At 40.0% G+C, this 18843-nt stretch overlaps 2 pseudogenes; both read right to left on the bottom strand.

Annotated features, from left to right (window-relative positions):
* Nucleotides 1-153: 153 nt before the first annotated feature.
* On the bottom strand, nt 154-16360 carry LOC143600920 (putative alpha,alpha-trehalose-phosphate synthase [UDP-forming] 7 pseudogene; annotated as a pseudogene).
* Nucleotides 16361-16628: 268 nt separating this feature from the next.
* Nucleotides 16629-18571, bottom strand: LOC143600919 (putative alpha,alpha-trehalose-phosphate synthase [UDP-forming] 7 pseudogene; annotated as a pseudogene).
* Between the last annotated feature and the right edge of the window lie 272 nt (nt 18572-18843).

Genomic DNA, 18843 nt, shown 5'->3' with positions numbered 1-18843 from the left:
TCCAGTCCTCCGTCCACAGGGTCAAATCCGAGATCACTGACCCCAACCGCCTGATCCGATCCAAAATGATCCAGCTCCCCAACCTACACCTCAACCTTCATTTATGCCAATCCATCGTCCGCATGCTCTGCTTGTCCAAGAAGCTTCGAGACGTCATGGCCGAGCCCGAGCCTCAGAAGCCGAAACAATATTATCAATCGAAAGCTTCCTAAAGTTAGGATCTAAGGCCATGACCCGAACCCGAATCCCAAACCGATTCCCCAGCATCTTTTCTAAAATGATCTGCACACGTTCGTTCAATATCTTGCAAGAATCTTTTAGGCCAATAATCAACAATATGCGTACTAACGTAACGATAATGCTTCTCGTGCCTTAACTGCTTCTCAGGCTCACTCATGGATATAGCCTCGTTCATCCCCTTAGCTGTCGCTTCAATGTTCCATGAGTTCACACGAATCGCACCGCTTAAAGACGGTGAACACCCGTTAAACTCTGACACAACCAACATACTCTTTTTAAGCTTGTTTGAATCCGAGCATGAAACACCCTCACGACACACGATATACTCGTAAGGAGTTAAATTCAAACCATCATGACCCGCTGTCATGACAACGCATTCGGCTATACTGTAATAAGGAACACGCTCGTTGATCCCGAGAGGGGTGTCGATGTAAACGATCGGCTGATACCCAGGTTTACCGAACTGATTATTGATACGCTTACAACTTTCTAGTATCTCAGCTTGTATTTCATCCAAGTAAATTCCGCCTTTACCCCTGACGGGATTTGAAATTTGCACAAGAACCGCACGACCCTGCCACGATGGATGCGCTTTCAACAACTGTTCCATCGCTTGAAGTTTTAAATTGATGGTTTTAAACACGTCCATGTCATCAACTCCAAGAAACACGGTTTTCCCATCAAATGCTCGCTTAAGTTCCATGACTCGTCACTCTATATCAGCAAGTTTCATAACCGACTCGATTTGACCCATGTGGATTCCAACTGGCATTATCTTGATCCCAACCGTTCTTCCGTAATAATCCAACCTGATATTGTCACACCCCGACTAGGTAGTTGCGGAAGCGTAATACGGGAATGTAACAGATAACACTGGTATCAACCACATTGTTTATAAAGAAAATTCAACCACAAAAATACATCATATTACATTGGTAGGTACTATGTTTACAAACTAGGTGAAAAACACATAACCGGTTTACGAGCTTCTTATACAGTATTATATCAGCGTCTATTCACAGCTATTCAACTTTCTTCCTAACACCAAGCACGTAAGCAAATCATTCCACTTTTGCTTTACCTGAAAAGCATGTTAAAACAGGTCAACTACGTCTAGTTGGTGAGTTTCAAGTTTCACGAGTATCAATGAAATCAGTACACGAGTTCGTAAAGTTTACAGTGTGTATGTATATATGTCTGTGTATGATGTATTATACCAAGCCACAAGTGAAACCGAAATGAGCTACACTGCATGGCCTCTCCTGCCCATGCACTCCTGTTGGCATTTAACAGCCAATTTGCCCCATGTATGTACTATGTCTAACACCACATAGCAGTATGTAAATATAATGACAATGTGCAACTGGTTTTACATATGTTCCGGCTTACCCCACCGGCTCTGTCACAGTTGGGTTTGTCAAACCGATAGTACTATCCACACGCCACCGGCACGAAGTTAATCACTTGTGTTTGTGGGGACTTGTCAAGTGTTAGTACTTAGATAATCCACATTATCACACGTTTTCAAGTATATCAGTATATGTAAACATGCTTTTCACCCCAAAAGTTTGTAAAACAGTTTAGAAAGTGGGGGTCGTGAAACTCACCTTATTGTAGTTCGCACAGAAATTACGTGTCAGATAGTCAGATGTCTCGTTTATAGCCTGATTCCTATAAACGGTATCGTATCGTTAATACTAGTACAGTGTTCAAGCTAAGTCGGGCTGTATAGATAATCTGGGTATAGCTGTTAGGCCCAGAACATGACCATAGTCTTAGATTGTGACGTTGTATACTATGAAATGTTTAAAACTGGATTTGGCTCAGTTTCACCGTTTTCCGAGCCTAGCTCAGTTGATCGTTTATACGTTTCGGGATTAGGTAAGATCATATAAAACTTAAGTAAATATATTGATTGATAAAATGATTTGATTTATAAAAGAATTTTAAGGTTTCGGTGTCTGGTTTGACCGCAGGGTTCGTTTCCGTTTTCACACGGGTTTGATTATACAAAACGCGTACAATCCACCCGAATTGTCCGGAATTCTCGTAAAAAGTTCGTTTTTATCAATATCATTCAAAAATATGATATTTGACCACTTTTGACATTTTGACATACCAGTTAGTCCGTTAAACACAAAACTGCCGGTTTCGTTAAAACAATTATAATTTAAATCTTTAATAAATCATAACTAAATATGTAATTACATATAAATTATGTAAATTTTTGTAAAAATACATTAAGACATGGAGAATTTTATAAAAATATTTCCAGTAATTTTATGATTATTTATTTATTTATAAAAATTCATTTAATAGGTTATAATCATGTAATAAATTGCCCGTTTATATCAAACGACCTCCGAAAAATCCCATAATTTTTACCAATGGCATCAATGTGACTACATAGCCCCTGCAAAATTTCCAGAACCTAACTCTTTTGACAAAATGCCTTTTTGTGCGTTTTTCGGCTGTTAAAACTCGGTTCAACCATGGCTGCACAAACCATACTTAGACATTTCCAATGATTCCCAAACTTTACCAGTGATCTTACCATCCCATATCAAACTCCAAAACCAAGTTTCATAATTTTTCAATATGTTTTGCTATTTTTCCCAAATAAACGCCCATAAACGGGAATAAATTCACCAAATATTCTCCGTTTATCGAAAAATTACCAAATTTGAACAGGGACTCATTTATATGATCCCTAATGTCCCTGCAAATTTTCACAAGCTAACAACAAGCACGTCACATCCTAATACTAAACAGCCCCTAAACGAGTATTAAGGGTTTACCTTGTCGGTTTTCGATGAATTTTGCTAGCTTAAACGACTTTCCGGGTCTCGGGTTGCAAACTCAGTATATCTACATATCATATAACATCAAACCAAGCATAAATCATCCATGTAACAGCCTTGATAATTAGGGTTTCGGTTTTGGGTTCAAACCGAACTTTCTAACCGTAAAAACGTTGTATTCATGTTCTAATCCGTGTTTTTGACCAAAAAAATATATGTTCCAGGTTTGTAAACATGTTTAACATCAAAACAAAATTTTACTTGATTTTTAGGGCTTTTGGATGGTTAAACATGTTTAACACTAATCAAAACATGTTTATATGATAATCATATGGATCAAACTTTGTTAAAACTTGTTAGAATTGAATCTTACCTTAGGGTTTTTGAAAGGAGTTGATAGAGCAGAGGTTGGGAGCTGCTTGGACTTCAAAGTTTGTTGTGTGTTAAATTGAATAACAAAGCTTAGGATGTAAGCTTTATAAAAGAAAAACATGTGGGGGTATAAAAGCTGGCGATCGGAACTGCTTGGAAGCCCTTAATGGGCTGTTTTGGCCCATTAAATTATACATACAAGACCAAACATGAAAAGCCCACTTCAAGTTTAGTTCGGGTTCGGTTTTTCGCAAAAAAATTAATTCGGGTGTGAGAAATAACGTAAAAACGTGTGTTTTTCAGCTTGTTTTTGTAAAATAAGAAAAACGTACTGACTCGTTGTAAAATTCCAAAATATTTTCACGGATGGCTTAGAACATGTCATATAAGTGTTTTATAAATCTTTTTCGGCTTAACGGATGCTACAATGCTTGTTTTGATATTAACGATTGCGTTTAAGCTTATAGCGTATCGATAAACGAAACCTTTTTCGTTTAAAGAGTTTTAAACGTACCGAGGCCTAAATATCAATATGTTAGCCTCTATAACATATATATAACTCGTATATGACCCCTCAGTATGTATACGGGTCATAATTAGTATCAGTCGGTTACTCGTTTAAGCACTACGAATTAACCGATTTATCGTTTACTTGTTACGTAAAGAATATAGTGTACCTCGTTTTGTCATGAATGTCACATTCTCCCCCCGTTAAGAAAATTTCGTCCCCGAAATTTAATGTGTCATCGGTTTTCTAGGGAACAGGTGTGGGTATTTCTTTCGGAATTCGTCCTTTCGTTCCCAAGTATATTCGGGTCCTTGTTTTGAATTCCACCGAACTTTTACCAATGAAATTTTGTTGTGTCGTAACTGTTTGGTTTTCCCGTCTACAATTTCTACCGGTTCCTCTACGAAGTTGAGCTTTTCGTTGATCTGAACATCTTCCAGTGGTACTATTGTCGTTTCATCAGTCAAACACTTTTTCAGATTCGATACATGAAACACGTCGTGAATAGTACTCAGTTCTAAGGGTAGTTTTAATCGGTAAGCTACGGGACCAATTTTTGCGATAATCTCAAAAGGTCCGATGTATCTCGGGGCTAGTTTCCCAGTCTTTCCAAATCTTATAACACCCTTCCATGGCGATACTTTTAAGAATACCTTATCACCTATTTCAAAAGATAACGGTTTTCTGCGAATATCGGCATAACTCTTTTGTCGGTCACGGGCAGCTTTCAATTTTTGTTTAACCTGGTGGATCTTATCGGTGGTTTCCTGAATTAAATCGGATCTTGAAATTTGAGTATCACCCACTTCTGTCCAGCATAGTGGTGATCTACATTTTCGCCCGTATAGAGCTTCATAAGGTGCGGCTTGTATACTACTGTGATAACTGTTATTGTAAGAGAATTCAATGAGCGGGAGGTGTTGATCCCAATTCCCTTTAAAGTCCAGTACACAAGCACGAAGTAAATCTTCTAAGGTTTGGATGGTTCGTTCAGATTGACCATCGGTTTGGGGATGGTAAGCCGTACTTAAGTCGATTCGGGTTCCTAAGGCTTCTTGTACTGCTTGCCAGAAATGTGAAGTAAAGTGACTGTCTCGATCGGAAATAATCGAAAGAGGTACTCCGTGTCGAGATACTATTTCATCGATGTAAATTTGAGCGAGTTTTTCGGTGGTGTAGTTGTTACGGATGGGAATAAAGTGTGCGGATTTGGTTAATCGGTCCACAATTACCCAAATTGCGTTGTGTCCTCTAGCGGTTTTAGGAAGGTGTGTCACAAAGTCCATGGTAATTTGTTCCCATTTCCATTGTGGAATTTCGGGTTGTTGTAACATTCCCGAAGGTTTTTGATATTCCGCCTTTACCCTTGCACATGTTGCACATTTACTTACATACACGGCTATATCCTTTTTCATACCAGGCCACCAGTAAAATTCTTTGACGTCCTTATACATCTTATCAGCACCTGGATGAATAGAATATTTGGATTTGTGTGCTTCATCAAGTATCAGCTTTCGGAGTTTATGAAGTGTTGGAATCCAGACCCGGTTTTTGTAATAATATACTTCATCGGTTTTCTTCTCAAAATTCTTTTCATTTCCATGTAGTTCTTCTTTTTCTAGCTGATCTGCCTTCAAGGCCTCATCTTGTGCAACGCGAACCTGTTCGGTTAGGCTACTTTGAACAATCATTCCGAGTGCTCGTACCCTTAATGGTCTGATTCTGTCTTTTCGGCTTAAAGCATCAGCTACTACGTTGGCCTTACCCGGATGGTATTTAATCTCACAATCATAATCATTTAACAGTTCTACCCATCTCCTTTTTCTCATGTTTAGCTCTTTCTGATCGAATATGTGTTGTAAGCTTTTGGGATCAGTATAGATGGTACATTTAGTGCCATACAAGTAATGTCTCCAAATCTTCAATGCAAAGATAACTGCTCCCAATTCCAAATCATGGGTCGTATAATTCTTTTCATGTACTTTTAATTGTCGGGAAGCATATGCTATTACTTTCTTTCTTTGCATCAGTACGCATCCTAAACCTTTACGAGATGCGTCACAATATACCACCAATTCATCAGTTACATCTGGAAGGCTTAATATTGGAGCTTCACATAACTTCTGTTTTAACGTTTGAAAGGCCATTTCTTGTTCTTCTCCCCATTCATATACTCGATCTTTTTGAGTTAGGAGAGTTAAAGGTTGTGCAATACTTGAAAAGTTTTCAATGAATCTTCTATAATACCCGGCTAGTCCTAAGAATTGACGAATTTCTCTTGGTGACTTAGGCACTTGCCAATTCTTAATGGCCTCAATTTTACTTGGGTCTACTTGGATCCCTTGATGGTTCACAATGTGTCCCAAAAACTGTACTTCTTGTAGCCAAAACTCACATTTGGACAACTTTGCGTATAACTTCTCTTGCCTCAATAATTTTAAGATTTCCCGTAAATGTTGTTCGTGTTCCTCCTTACTTCCCGAATATATCAAAATGTCATCGATAAACACTATCACGAACTTGTCAAGGTAAGGTTTGCAAACTCGGTTCATGAGGTCCATAAACACTGCAGGTGCATTTGTCAACCCAAACGGCATAACCAAAAATTCATAGTGACCATACCGAGTTCGGAAAGCTGTTTTTGGTACGTCTTCTTCCTGAATTCTCACTTGATGATAACCAGATCTAAGATCAATTTTTGAAAAATACTTCGCACCTTGGAGCTGATCAAACAAGTCATCAATTCGAGGTAAGGGGTATCTATTCTTTACAGTCACTTTATTCAATTCCCGGTAATCAATACACATTCGAAAACTCCCATCCTTCTTCTTTACGAACAACACTGGTGCTCCCCACGGTGAGTAACTAGGGCGAATAAAACCCCTGTCCAGTAACTCTTGTAACTGGTTGGACAGTTCTTGCATTTCAGAAGGTGCAAGTCGATAAGGTGCCTTAGCAATGGGTGCTGCTCCCGGTATCAAGTCAATACGGAATTCAACTTGTCGGGTCGGTGGTAAACCAGGCAACTCTTCGGGGAATACATCTGAATACTCGTGTACCACTGGGATGTCTTCCAATCGTTTTTCCTCAGGTTCCTTAACTGTTACACTCGCCAAGTATAATGTACAACCTTGGCGTAAATATCTCAATGCCTTAAGTTGAGATATGAGAAGCAGTACTGTTCCCGATTTCTCACCTTGAACAATTATAGCTTCATCATTCAAAAGAGGTATTCTAACGGTCTTATCCTTACAGACAATTTCAGCTTTATACTTAGATAGCCAGTCCATACCGACTATAACATCGAAACTTCCCAGTTCCACTGGAAGTAAATCAATAAGGAATGGGTGGTCGTTTAGGATAAGGGAACAGTCTCGGACTATTCGGTTAACAAGTATAGACTTACCGTTAGCGAGTTCTATAGTATATGGTTTTGTTAGTTCACTAACCGGCATATTTTCTAAAGGTAAGAAATTAACAGATACGAAACTTCTATCGGCACCCGTGTCAAACAAAACTGAAGCATACTGACCCGAAACTAAGAATGTACCTGTCACCACATTCGGATCTTGACGCGCTTCACCCGGTCCTAATACAAATGCGCGTCCCTTAGCTGTGTTGGAGGTTGATGCTTGTGCTTGGTTCTGCCTTTTCACTGTGCTCGAGTTCAAATTAGGGCAGTATCTCCGAAAAAGTTCCGTACCGCCACATTCATAGCAGGCACGGAGGTTCGTGGTAGGTGGGGTTTGTTGGTTGAGTTGTGGGCGGTTTGGTTGAGGTCGAGGGAGTTGAGTTGATTGCGGTGGACGGTTAACAATGTTGGTAGGGGTTCTGCAGTTGGGGGCATAGTGTCCCGTTCTTCCACACTTTCGACAGATGATCGGTTTGCAATCACCCACATGATGAAAGTTACATCTTCTGCATTTGGGTAACGTCCCTTTATAGGTTTCTTGTTTTACATTAGAACTGGTCATGGCATAACTTCGGGTATTCGGACGAACCCGCTTGTTTTGAAGGTTTCCTTGCATTCTTGTCCCGTAATCAGTTCGTTTTAAACTTGTTGTTTCACCTGGCATTCTTATCACTCCACTTCTCATCAGATCAAAAGTAACGACACCCGTTTGAGATACAACACTTTCTAATGTCGGGTGGGCAACTGAATTTACTATACTTCTCACAGCAGGGGTCAGTCCCCAGATATAACGTTCAATTCGCTTTGCTTCCGGTGTAACCAACCACGGAACTAAGCGGGACAGTTCGTTAAAATGATTCGTGTATCCCACGTGATCCGCTCCTTTCATTTCCAGATTCCATAACTCGTGTTCCAACCTCTGAATCTCACTTTTAGGACAAAAATGCTCTAACATGAGGGTTTTTAATTCAGTCCATGACATACGATTAATAGCATCTTGTCCCCTTATTTGGACTACTGTGTTCCACCACATCAGCGCTTGGTCTAGAAACATACTGGTAGCAAATTTGACCACGCGGTTCGGTGGACACTCACTGATATTAATTACTGACTCGGTCTTTTCTATCCATTTGACCAGCCCGCTAGGTCCTTCAATACCCTTAAACTCAATCGGTTTACATGATGTAAATTGTTTGTATGAGTACTCCTGACGCGAGGGTTCTCGGTTATTATTATTATTATTATTAGTTGTGTTAACAACAGGTACAGGGTTCGGGATATTATTAGGGTGCACAACAGGTTCTGGGTTCCCAGTGACATTCATAGTTGGGAGAGTGTTATTATTATTTATGACATTATCAGTATTCACCGGGGTAGTAACACCCGGGGCTACATTAGTGTCTGGCGGAGGTGTATTAACAGTGGCCGTGGTGGTGCCGTAGGTTGATTAACAGTATTGTTAGCACGTATGCCTGCAGTGACTTGGGCTACAATTGTTGGTATCACTGCTTGTAGTTGACGAGCAATCATTGCGGCCACTTCCGCCTCAGACAAAGGGTTTGCTTTCTTCGGGGCCATTCTATAAAATAATCAATTATATAATAATCAATATCGTTTCACTATAATCAGCACAACTTTACAATATTTCAATTTCACAACACATAACTATGCCAAAGAAAACACGTTTGTATTAATTATAATCATTACTGTACATATGCATCCAAAATTAGCGCATAGGCTTAACCTGGTATAGGCCAGCGCTTGTATATGCGTATCAAAATTTGTCACTAAGTGACATGTAGACTTAACCCGATAAGGGCCAGTGCTTGAGATAGTACAAAACCACAAACAACTCCCAAGCCAGCCCAACACGCTATAACAAAAGGCTGCTTGGGATATCAAAAGACTATATACATAAGACCAGACTACTAGGTCCTATCCATTCTTTGTGACATGGAACCACAACCAAACAACAGCAGCCACTAGGGCCGCATTAACTGCTAAACACGCCCCCAGTAGTATCATCGCTCGATCCTGACGCCCGTGACTGTCAGCACTGGATCTTTGTACAATTCTGATTTCCTGCTGCATATACCTCATGTGATCATACATATCGTGTCTATGCTGGTTTAGGCTATTTATCGTATGTGAGTGTTCTAAGAGCTGATCAGTCGCTAAACCAAACCATGCTGAATCAGAATGACGAGGTGGCTCGGGTACCGGGGCGGGTAAACCCCAAGTAGGAACAGGTATCTCTGTTACCCGGACACGCGATGTTTCTCCCCTATGGTACGTAGATCGAGGTGGGGAAAAGGTGTGCTCAGGTGGACGCACTGAAATGCGAGCAGTCCGACGGTTTCTAATAGTGGGTGGAGGTACTGGTGTATGCTGTACGGGTGGAGTAGGGGATCTGGGTGCTCTAACAGGTGAACGATAAACACTAGTAGCTCCCTGTTCTACTACATTCCTAGGGGATTCCCTAGGAGGGTAGGTGTCACAACGGTAACCCGATAAGTCGGGTTGATTTGGGGGTACCTCGTAAGGAATTACCGCGTCTGCACCTTCTTGTATCTCCTCTGGTTCTTTTTCCGGATCCTCCTCTTCCTCCTCAGGCCTTGTTGGTAGAGTATTAGGTACACGATCAGTAGATCTTGACATTTTCCTGCACAATGGTTAGTGGTAAGAATAATATCCTTCTATATTAATTATAGTAAAATACATGTAGGTATTATATACATAAGCACAAATAATCATTTATATACACCAATATTTATTTATTATTATATTTTATACACATATGTTGCTGTTTTTACCTACTCGATTGTTTATCGACTTCTTCTCGAATTTCCTCGTACAAACAAGCCTGTTATTACGTTCCGGACCATAATAACCCACTTGTCCCTTCGCGTTCATCACGAGAATCATTCGTGTATATTATTTAATATTATTTTATTCCCAGAGTTAATCGAGCCTATGGTTATCTTAGGGTATCCTAAGGGACATCCTAATTCTTTATAACCAATGGCTCTGATACCAACTTCTGTCACACCCCGACTAGGTAGTTGCGGAAGCGTAATACGGGAATGTAACAGATAACACTGGTATCAACCACATTGTTTATAAAGAAAATTCAACCACAAAAATACATCATATTACATTGGTAGGTACTATGTTTACAAACTAGGTGAAAAACACATAACCGGTTTACGAGCTTCTTATACAGTATTATATCAGCGTCTATTCACAGCTATTCAACTTTCTTCCTAACACCAAGCACGTAAGCAAATCATTCCACTTTTGCTTTACCTGAAAAGCATGTTAAAACAGGTCAACTACGTCTAGTTGGTGAGTTTCAAGTTTCACGAGTATCAATGAAATCAGTACACGAGTTCGTAAAGTTTACAGTGTGTATGTATATATGTCTGTGTATGATGTATTATACCAAGCCACAAGTGAAACCGAAACGAGCAACACTGCATGGCCTCTCCTGCCCATGCACTCCTGTTGGCATTTAACAGCCAATTTGCCCCATGTATGTACTATGTCTAACACCACATAGCAGTATGTAAATATAATGACAATGTGCAACTGGTTTTACATATGTTCCGGCTTACCCCACCGGCTCTGTCACAGTTGGGTTTGTCAAACCGATAGTACTATCCACACGCCACCGGCACGAAGTTAATCACTTGTGTTTGTGGGGACTTGTCAAGTGTTAGTACTTAGATAATCCACATCATCACACGTTTTCAAGTATATCAGTATATGTAAACATGCTTTTCACCCCAAAAGTTCGTAAAACAGTTTAGAAAGTGGGGGTCGTGAAACTCACCTTATTGTAGTTCGCACAGAAATTACGTGTCAGATAGTCAGATGTCTCGTTTATAGCCTGATTCCTATAAACGGTATCGTATCGTTAATACTAGTACAGTGTTCAAGCTAAGTCGGGCTGTATAGATAATCTGGGTATAGCTGTTAGGCCCAGAACATGACCATAGTCTTAGATTGTGACGTTGTATACTATGAAATGTTTAAAACTGGATTTGGCTCAGTTTCACCGTTTTCCGAGCCTAGCTCAGTTGATCGTTTATACGTTTCGGGATTAGGTAAGATCATATAAAACTTAAGTAAATATATTGATTGATAAAATGATTTGATTTATAAAAGAATTTTAAGGTTTCGGTGTCTGGTTTGACCGCAGGGTTCGTTTCCGTTTTCACACGGGTTTGATTATACAAAACGCGTACAATCCACCCGAATTGTCCGGAATTCTCGTAAAAAGTTCGTTTTTATCAATATCATTCAAAAATATGATATTTGACCACTTTTGACATTTTGACATACCAGTTAGTCCGTTAAACACAAAACTGCCGGTTTCGTTAAAACAATTATAATTTAAATCTTTAATAAATCATAACTAAATATGTAATTACATATAAATTATGTAAATTTATGTAAAAATACATTAAGACATGGAGAATTTTATAAAAATATTTCCAGTAATTTTATGATTATTTATTTATTTATAAAAATTCATTTAATAGGTTATAATCATGTAATAAATTGCCCGTTTATATCAAACGACCTCCGAAAAATCCCATAATTTTTACCAATGGCCTCAATGTGACTACATAGCCCCTGCAAAATTTCCAGAACCTAACTCTTTTGACAAAATGCCTTTTTGTGCGTTTTTCGGCTGTTAAAACTCGGTTCAACCATGGCTGCACAAACCATACTTAGACATTTCCAATGATTCCCAAACTTTACCAGTGATCTTACCATCCCATATCAAACTCCAAAACCAAGTTTCATAATTTTTCAATATGTTTTGCTATTTTTCCCAAATAAACGCCCATAAACGGGAATAAATTCACCAAATATTCTCCGTTTATCGAAAAATTACCAAATTTGAACAGGGACTCATTTATATGATCCCTAATGTCCCTGCAAATTTTCACAAGCTAACAACAAGCACGTCACATCCTAATACCAAACAGCCCCTAAACGAGTATTAAGGGTTTACCTTGTCGGTTTTCGATGAATTTTGCTAGCTTAAACGACTTTCCGGGTCTCGGGTTGCAAACTCAGTATATCTACATATCATATAACATCAAACCAAGCATAAATCATCCATGTAACAGCCTTGATAATTAGGGTTTCGGTTTTGGGTTCAAACCGAACTTTCTAACTGTAAAAACGTTGTATTCATGTTCTAATCCGTGTTTTTGACCAAAAAAATATATGTTCCAGGTTTGTAAACATGTTTAACATCAAAACAAAATTTTACTTGATTTTTAGGGCTTTTGGATGGTTAAACATGTTTAACACTAATCAAAAATGTTTATATGATAATCATATGGATCAAACTTTGTTAAAACTTGTTAGAATTGAATCTTACCTTAGGGTTTTTGAAAGGAGTTGATAGAGCAGAGGTTGGGAGCTGCTTGGACTTCAAAGTTTGTTGTGTGTTAAATTGAATAACAAAGCTTAGGATGTAAGCTTTATAAAAGAAAAACATGTGGGGGTATAAAAGCTGGCGATCGGAACTGCTTGGAAGCCCTTAATGGGCTGTTTTGGCCCATTAAATTATACATACAAGCCCAAACATGAAAAGCCCACTTCAAGTTTAGTTCGGGTTCGGTTTTTCGCAAAAAAATTAATTCGGGTGTGAGAAATAACGTAAAAACGTGTGTTTTCAGCTTGTTTTTGTAAAATAAGAAAAACGTACTGACTCGTTGTAAAATTCCAAAATATTTTCACGGATGGCTTAGAACATGTCATATAAGTGTTTTATAAATCTTTTTCGGCTTAACGGATGCTACAATGCTTGTTTTGATATTAACGATTGCGTTTAAGCTTATAGCTTATCGATAAACGAAACCTTTTTCGTTTAAAGAGTTTTAAACGTACCGAGGCCTAAATATCAATATGTTAGCCTCTATAACATATATATAACTCGTATATGACCCCTCAGTATGTATACGGGTCATAATTAGTATCAGTCGGTTACTCGTTTAAGCACTACGAATTAACCGATTTATCGTTTACTTGTTACGTAAAGAATATAGTGTACCTCGTTTTGTCATGAATGTCACAGATATACCCTCGTTTCGATTGGTACTCCAAACCGAACATCCGACTGCAACACGAAAGAAAATGACGCGCGTAATCAAACGTGTGGAAACCGATAAGGTCGGAGTTTAGTAGCGCTTTGAGGATTTCCTTGCGAACCGGAAGTGTTCGGTAGACCTCGGAAGATGGAAAGGGGCCGTGGAGAAAAAAGCCCATTCTTAGACGGTTAAACCGTCTTCTTAAAAAGGTAGGCAACACCATTAGATGGTAATCGTGTATCCAGACGAAGTCGTCCTCAGGGTTGATTACTTCAATAACCTTTTGTGAGAATAACTTATTAGCCACAACATAAGCCTCCCACATTGACCGGTCAAACTGATGCAGCGGTAAAACGAAAATGAAGATCGAATCACGTTGATTCAACAAATACCCGAGATGTACTTCAGAACCCTAAAAATCCCACCCAAAGGTCAGGGAAAATGAAGAGAAAAAGTAATTATTATAAAATTAAAGTCTGTCTTTTGAAATTACATAACCAGCATATAAATAAAGAGTCTAATACGAAATGGGCCTAAAATGGGCCATGGGCCGAACACAAACCCAAAAACAAAAACATAAAAAGTGCTGAAAAATCATAAAAAGGCCCAAAACTTTATTTATGAGGCGTTTTTGGGCTTTGGACAAATGGGACAAACGGCCGTAGGGGGGCAGAGCCGGGAAGAGGCTGCGCACCTAAGGAATCCTGTTGGTTGACGAGGAGCTGAAGCTCGTGTTCGAAGCCGAGCAGAGGCTGCGCACCCAAGGAATGACGGCCTTGGAGCGGGGGCTCCAAGGTCGGTGCAAGGTTGCAGGTTTTTTATAATTTAGGGGAGTTGCGGCCTACGGTTGATGGCTTCATTAATAAGTATAAGAATACAAGTGTGAAGAGCGTGAGCATGGCGTTAGATATGAAGGCGATTTCGGCGTCGGGGTGGGGGGTGGGGGGTTTGGGGGTCACGGGGAGATACAGAGGAGCGGGGCGCCGCAGATTGGGAGTGGAGGTAAGGCGAAGGAGGCGTTGTGGTAGAGGATGGGAAGTTGTATGGACCAGCTGCATTCGGTTATGGTGGCGGTTTGGCATTTGCAGAGGCTGTTGTCGAAGAAAAGGGATCAGTTTATGCATGTGCTGCTGCTTGATGAGGTCATGCAGGTGAGTTGTTTGTTTCTTTGATGAGTAGATCTTATTAAATACTTGTAGGTAAGCATTAGCCTAGTTAGAAGATTGTGTGTCTCAGATGATCATAAGTAGAAGTAGGTTATGGAAATGCGAATCACTTTTACTTTTTTTGCTTATTTGCTTTTTGAAAAACAAAAATAAGTTTTGAAAAGCTTTATTTTGAAGTTTTTTAATTTGCTTTACCAAACATCTTTTGCTTTTCAAAAAACAAATATGAAATAAACAAGTTTTAAAAGCTCACCCAAACACCCCCTAACTCGTTGGAGGTGGTATGGTTTATTCGCTCATGTGAGGTTTATGTTTGGGGAGTAATAAGCCTTTTAATATCACCTGACAACTAGTTCTAGTTAGCCGTTAAAAATGGTAGTGGTTTAGTTTGGAGACACCTTCGTCCTAAAGCAGATATACAATGTGTTTCCAGAGATTCGTTTTCAGCACAAATCGTAACTCGTAAGCGTACTTGTTGACAAAGTATAGAGCATGTTTGGGATTGAGTTTGAAAAAGGCTTACTGACTTTTTCAAAAAACCATTTGAAAAACCAGGATTTGAGGCTTTTGAAAACTGCTTTTTAACTTTTTCAAAAAGTTAAAATGTTTTTTTTTTGTGTTTGCCAAACACATTTTAACTTGTTCCTTTTTAAAAACACCAATAAACCAATAAGTATTTTTCAAATTCAATCCCAAACATGCTCTTAGTCACCCTATATGTAATATTTATTTTATATTTCATTTTTTTGCAATTACAAATTATAACGGAAGATAAATATCAGAGCCTCGCGCTGCAAAGGTACTTTTGATTATTTATATGTCCTTTTTATCTTTAAATATATAATTCTCTTGTTTTATTACTGATATTGTAACTAACATAACTAATACCAAACTACTTCATGCCAACTCGGTGCGTAATGCTCGAATTTACTAAATAGAGTGCCTTAATGTTCGGAGTTACCAACTGAGGGTACCGTAATGAATGTAACTGACACCAAAGTACCATTTAATAGGTATGCAAGAAACCGAAAACTTCAAACCGAAAAAACCAAACCAAGACAAATACCGACGGTTTTGCTTTATTTTTGCATGTAACAAAACCGAAACGAACCGAATTTGTAGATTTTTATTTTTGGTTTTTTATTTTAAATAATTTTAAAAAATTAATAAATATACACTCAAATACTTTTGACGAAATGCATTATAGTCTACCAGTTAACCTTTAACAAAATTATTTATAGTATTTTATGCCAACTTTCTTTTTGGCCTAAAATTTCTATCTCAAGTGGCAAAAACCGAAACCGAAAAAATCAAAACTGAACGGTTTAAATAATCTAAAAACTGAAGTTTTGAATTTTAGTTTAAAATCTCACCAAACCGCAGCAATACCATTAAATCCTTTCCACACAGGCAGTAAAGTAAACACATTCCCGTCGGTAGCTAGTAGCTACCATTTGCTTGTCTTTTTATCAATAATTTCTCTCCGGCAACAACAATAGCCGGAGAACCAAGCAAGCAAAAATGTCATCGTCTCCGGCGGTCCAACGCACCTCCGTCCAACGCCTCCCCACCTTCAAACACACCACAACCACAAGCAGCAGCAGCAGCCTCCTAGAGTCCTTCTCTTTCGACCCCATCTTCTCTAAATTCCTCTCCACAGACTTCAATTCCACCCAGTTCTCCTCCAACGCATTCCCCTCTGGCACCGCAGCAACCCGCGCAGAGAAGATCCAAGACGGCATCCGCCTCATCTATAAGCAACTCCGCTCCGAGGTCCACTCCCGCCACGATGACCTCCTCTCACAGCTCTCCTCCGTCAAGGACGCCGACGACTCTCTCTCCGCCATCCGCTCAACCGTCTCCACCCTCCAGTCCTCCGTCCACAGGGTCAGATCTGAGATCGTTGACCCAACCGCCAGATTCGATCAAAAACGATCCTGCTCTCCAACCTACACCTCACCCTTCATTTATGCCAGTCCACCGTCCGCGTGCTCCGCTTGTCCAAGAAGCTTCGAGACGTCATGGCCGAGCCCGAGCCTCAGAAGCCGATACAATATTATCAATCGAAAGATTCCTAAAATTAGGATCAAAGGCCACGGCCCGGAACCCGAATCCCAAACCGATTCCCCAGCATCTTTTCCTAAAATGATCTGCACACGTTCGTTCCATATCTTGCAAGAATCTTTTAGACCAATAACCGACATTATGCGTACTAACGTAACGATAATGCTTCTCGTGCCTTAGCTGCTTCTCAGGCTCACTCATAGATATAGCCTCGTTCATCCCCTCAGCTGTCGCTTCAACGTTCCATGGGTTCACACGAATCGCACCGCTTAAAGACGGTGAACACCCAATAAACTCTGACACAACCAACATACTCTTTTTAGGCTTGTTTGAATCCGAGCCTGAAACACCCTCACGACACACGATATACTCATAAGGAGTTAAATTCAAACCATCACGAACCGCTGTCACGACAACGCATTCGGCTATACTGTAATAAGGAACACGCTCATTGATCCCGAGAGGGGTGTCGATGTAAACGAGCGGTTGATACCCAGGTTTACCGAACTGATTATTGATGCGCTTAGCTTTCTTGTATCTCGACTTGTATTTCATCCAAGTAAATTCCGCCTTTACCCCTGACGGGATTTGAAATTTGCACAAGAACCGCACGACCCTGCCATGATGTATGCGTTTTCAACAACTGTTCCATCGCTAGAAGTTTTAAATTGATGTTTTTAAACACGTCCATCTCATCGACTCCAAGAAACACGGTTTTTCCATCAAATTCTCGCTTAAGTTCCTCGACTCGCCACTCTATATCAGCAAGTTTCATAACCGACTCGATTTGACCCATGTGGATCCAACATGCATTATCTTGATCCCAACCGTTCTTCTATAATAATCCAACCCAATATACCCTCGTTTCGATTGGTACTCCAAACCGAACATCCGACTGCAACACGAAAGAAAATGACGCTCGTAATCAAACGTGTGGAAACCAATACAGTCGGAGTTCAGTAGCGCTTTGAGGATTTCTTCGCGAACCGGAAGTGTTCGGTAGATCTCGGAAGATGGAAAGGGGCTGTGGAGAAAAAAACCCATTCTTAGACGGTTAAACCTTCTTCTTAAAAAGGGAGGCAACACCATTAGATGGTATTCGTGTATCCAGACGAAGTCGTACTCAGGGTTGATTACTTCAATAATCTTTTGGGAGAATAACTTATTAGCCGCAACATAAGCCTCCCACATTGACCAGTCAAACTGATGCAGCGGTAAAACGAAAATGAAGATCGAATCACGTTGATTCAACAAATACCCGAGATGTACTTCAGAACCATAAAAATCCCACCCAAAGGTCAGGGAAAATGAAGAGAAAAAGTAATTATTATAAAATTAAAGTCTGTCTTTTGAAATTACATAACCAGCATATAAATAAAGAGTCTAATACGAAATGGGCCTAAAATGGGCCATGGGCCGAACAAAAACCCAAAAATAAAAACATAAAAAGTGCTGAAAAAACATAAAAATGCCCAAAACTTTATGTAGGAGGCGTTTTTGGGCTTCGGACAGGGCTAAACCGCCGTAGGCGGACAGAGCCGGGCAAAGGCTGCACACCCAAGGAATCCTGTCGGTTGACGAGGAGCTGAAGCTCGTGTTCGAAGCCGGGGGCTGCGCACCCAAGGAATGACGGCGTTGGAGCGGGGGCTCCAAGGCTTTAATCAGGCCGAGGTCGGTGCGGGGTTGCGGGTCTTTTATAATTTAGGGGAGTTGCGGCTTACGGTTGATGGCTTGATTAATAAGTATAAGAATACAGGTGTGAAGAGCGTGAGTGTGGCGTTGGATATGATGGCGATTTCGGCGTCGGGGGGGGGGGGGGTGGGGGGTTTGTGGGTCCTGGGGGATACAGAGCAGCGGGACGCCGCAAATTGGGAGTGGAGGTAAGGCGAAGGAGGCATTGTGGTAGAGGATGGGAAGTTGTATGGACCAGCTGCATTCGGTTATGGTGGCGGTTTGGCATTTGCAGAGGCTGTTGTCGAAGAAAAGGGATCAGTTTACGCATGTGCTGCTGCTTGATGAGGTCTTGCAGGTGATTTGTTTGTTTCTTTGATGAGTAGATCTTATTAAATACTTGTAGGTAAGCATTAGCCTAGTTAGAAGATTGTGTGTCTCAGATGATCATAAGTAGAAGTAGGTTATGGAAATGCGAATCACTTTTACTTTTTTTGCT

Source organism: Bidens hawaiensis, unplaced genomic scaffold (genome assembly GCF_021521415.1).
Source record: "Bidens hawaiensis isolate Kalapana, Puna unplaced genomic scaffold, B.hawaiensis_p1.1 tig00055074_1, whole genome shotgun sequence".
Classification (NCBI taxonomy): domain Eukaryota; kingdom Viridiplantae; phylum Streptophyta; class Magnoliopsida; order Asterales; family Asteraceae; genus Bidens; species Bidens hawaiensis.
This window is presented reverse-complemented; position numbering and strand designations above follow the sequence as displayed.